Raw genomic sequence first — 4164 nt, forward strand, 5'->3', positions numbered from 1 at the left:
CACACACACACACACACACACACACACACACACACACACACACACCTGTCTGGTATTGGCTAGGCTGCTTTGAGGTATTCCTTGAAATCAGAAACAGGGTGCATTGTCTTATTTTGGCCACCCAGTGGCAGGAGAGCAAACCAAACAGAACCACCATATGTGGCTGTAAATGCTCCCTGTGCAGCTGCTCCTCTCTGACTGTGTCTTGTGTTTGCTGCTTTATAAGGCCACAGAATCTCCTCGGAGCTGCAGAGGTGATGATGACTCTGTATGGGTTTATTTCTTTAAGCAGAACTGACACTGCAAGTAAAATTTGCTGCTAGAACAGGGAGAGATGCCAGCTACTCATAATTAATACTGTTTTCCCAGCAATTATTCTGTAAAGACAAACAGAAGGAAATCTGCAGAAAGACTGCAAAAAGTCTGAAGCAAAGAAAAACTATCATTCACAGGCAACGGCACCGTGAAGTATACAGAGATAAAACACAGTGTGCTTCGGATGTTGGTCAGGCTGCTCTTTAGGTTCATTTTACACATTACACTGACTGCCTGCAGTCTTGTTACCTCCTCGTGGCTTTGAGTCAGAGCTCAAGAAGGAAACTGATCTTTGATCATCCTGAAACACAATCAGTGTCATTTTCAGCAGCTGCGAATTTTAAAACGGAGCGTTTTTATAAAAATGAACCCATTGAGAGAGGTTTTTAGACCCAGGCTGTCCTGATGAGAAAGACTAATGTAAATATGACAACAACCACACACACACACACAAACACAACCACAAAGATTAAAAATGATTTAAAAATTATGACAAACAAGATTCCAAATAGCCAGAAAATCATTTAATCTGACTTCAAAATGACTGCAGTCAGAGACAAAACGAGCATGAAAATGCAAAACACCAATAAAGACACACAAAAAACTCCAGAGTGACAACAACAGCCGCAAGGAGATAAAGAAATGACTCGAGTTTGATGACAAAGAAACACAAAATGATTTCAAGGAGATGTAAGGTAAAAACTGAGGACCAAGGGAAAAAACTACAAAACAGTCATACGATACTTAAAACCTGCTCAGAATAAGTTAAAAAAAAAAACACATGTAGAATCACCACAAAACAAAGAAGATTTTAGTTTACTTATTTTGTGTGTGTTAAAACAGAACACTGCATCACAGATCAGTGACAAACAGCACCACCATTATCCCTAAATACACTGAGAATTATTTAATGTGTACATCATGTAAATACAGGCAGTGCAGGTAAGCTTAGTTTTACAAAAAATAGTTTTTCTTTAAGTGTTCAATGTTGTCATCCTTATTTCAGTTATTATGTGTTTGGATCTTGATTGTTGTGTATGTGTGTTTGCATGCATGTGCTGTCTCAGTAGTTACCAGGCCACCATGACTGAGACTGTTGTTCCAACTGGATAACAGCAGGGTTCCTGGGACAGTGTGAGTAATGGGGCACAAACAGTTGCATCTCTGCAGTTAAATGCATAATGTAAATGTTGAGTTTAATTTCTGAGAAGAATCTACAATTTAGGTTAGGTTTAGGTTTCATGAAGTGCTTTTAACTTAAAATTTGACCTTTTTCAACACTGATCTACTCTTAGGTTCATCCTTCTTCGGAGCTGTACACTGTAAAGCTGGTGTTACTCACCATCAAGTTAACATTACTATTTTTAGGAAAATAATTTGCATAATTCAAATTCAAGTAGAGCCAGCTTATCATGTTTTACAGTGACATGGGCTGATGGTTTTGTCATAGTTAGTTAGTTATGGTGGATGAAATGCACAGAATGGGCGTTTTGTTGGGTGATGATGTAATGAATGTCACAGATATCAGAGCAGAGCATGTAGTGTAAAAACAAACTCCAGTGTATTCCAAGTCAGCAGATTTTTAGCTCGTCCAGTTGAAGGAGTGATGGGCTCCCAGGGATCACTCCTCTGGTCAGAATTTAATCAAACATACACACGAGGATCGGCTAAACTATAATCAAGGTCAATGTCAAGGTCAAATCAGTCTTACTATTTATTTTAATTCTCATTTGTTTGTGCAAAACAACCAATCAGTGACAAGAAAACCTTAAATGAAAATGTGCTTCACAGAAACCTGTGATGGATCTTGAGCCCAATGAGCTCCTTGGTCCTGATGTTTTGCTTGGAATAAAAGATGTTTTAAGGTCTTTTTAGAGACTTTATGACAGCAACCAGAAAATGCACTGCACCCATGAAGAGGCTGATCTTAAGTTCAGTTTGCTTTAACCTTTGAACTTCAAACAGGGGACGCGTGAACCATCAAGGTTTATTACTAACTAACACTTCATAGACTCTTCTGCCTTTTTGCAACTCCCAAACAGATTTTAACAGGAAAGAGAGAGCATATTTCTCCTATACTGGCTTCTCTTCATTGGCTCCCTGTTAAATCCATAAAGTCTATATAAGTCCTAAATCATCAGGCCACTCTTATCTAAACCTCCTGAGACTCTGGAGCTTCACATTGAGGCTTTCCTGCACCTTCATTCAGCTCAGCTGTGTGTTTTACATCTTCATATGAGAACATAATTAAAAAAGAAAGTATGTAACAACTTCCTGTTTAAGGATAAAGATGAGTTTTCATACTCGTCAGATCCAACTAATCCCAAATATCCAGGAGAAAATAAGAATGCCAACGTTTTTACAGCAGAAAAGTTTCAAACTACAAAATGAGGAGAGATGCGATTTATCCTGCTGCTGTCCATCTGTGTCTGTTTTGATCAATCCTGGACTTCACTTCATGGTTTGAGGTCATAAACAGGCTGCAAAGCCAACATCACACAGCACCTCTGTCGGCCTGCAGGTGGCAGCAACTGCTGCTCCCTTCAGTTGTTTGGACACCGCTGGACCTTCAGTGCATCCAAAACAGACTCACTTTAATCAGACCTCATTCACATTTAATAAATCTGTAATTTAATATACACAAAGGCATCGATGAGAGACCTGTGACGGCAGGAAACATTAAAACCAGTTTATATCAGCACTTTATTACATTTAAGGAGGTCCTGCTTAATGCAGATTTTCCTTGTATTTCATCATTGTAACTTGCCAGTGTCCTCTCAGATTACTGATGAGAGGTTAGTTTTATTAGCTGCCCTCTGGATCATCAGTCCTGGACTTTTTTCCATGGCTGTTCAGATCATTTCCATGTAAGTCAGGATGCTGAAATGTAGTCTCACAGAGACAAACAGCTGGTCCGATCAGTAGTTTTCAGAACCTATAAGTCGACTGAGTGCTTATGAAATGTTTTCTCAGTTTTATTTGCAGACTGGACATACTCGAGCGCTGCCTACAATTTCTAAGACCTAACGAGCTCACAGACAGAGTACGGGGATGCTGTGATTCAGGGATGTGTCCTGTAAATAAAAGCAGCTCACAACAGGCCTTTCTTATTTAAAGCCGACCTGTTTGCAGCGTGTTGTGTGACCGGTTCACTGTTACGTAACGCAGCGTGTCACACGGAGAGCCGGAGAAATGACAGCTATAACAAGCATCGCGCTAACTAACTGCTTCTCCCTGGGGAGCGTTTTTGGTTAGATTCCCTTCTTGTGACCCCACCCCTTCCTCCTCCTCCTCCCTCTACATGTCCTCTCTGAACATATGCATGCAGCCGGTGCAGGCGGAGGTAAACAGGTTTCCCCTTGGATGACACAGACGGGGCAGAGTTACACTCTGACAGCTATTGTTAGCGTCTTTGTCAGCGCTGAGGGAATCTGTCCCGAAGCCTCGAGTGGCCTACAGCGAGCTACAACACCACCACCACCACCCAGCCCACTCCTTTTTCCACTTCACGACAGACAAACAGGCAAAAGCAGCAACACTGAGGTAAAGATGGAGGGAGGACAGCAGGAGTGAGAGCACGAGACAGAGGAGATTCGTGCTGACAGCCAAACCAGAAAACCAAAAAAAACCAGTAACGGAGATTAGCATGATTGGAAGAGGTATACAGCAGATGTTTCGGGCCTTGAATCCAGTTCATGTAGAGCACTGCTAAAGACGTTTTCTCAGAAAAAGAGCAAAAAAAAAAAAAAGCCAAAAGAATTCAAATTAAAGTCACTTGTTATAGTTTTTTTTATCATTGATTTTAAAAACATTGTTTCTATCATCAAAGGTTAGATTTAGATGAAGTGT

The sequence above is a fragment of the Pundamilia nyererei genome, unplaced genomic scaffold (assembly GCF_000239375.1).
Source record: "Pundamilia nyererei isolate P.nyererei 1_Seehausen unplaced genomic scaffold, PunNye1.0 scaffold00057, whole genome shotgun sequence".
Lineage (NCBI taxonomy): Eukaryota > Metazoa > Chordata > Actinopteri > Cichliformes > Cichlidae > Pundamilia > Pundamilia nyererei.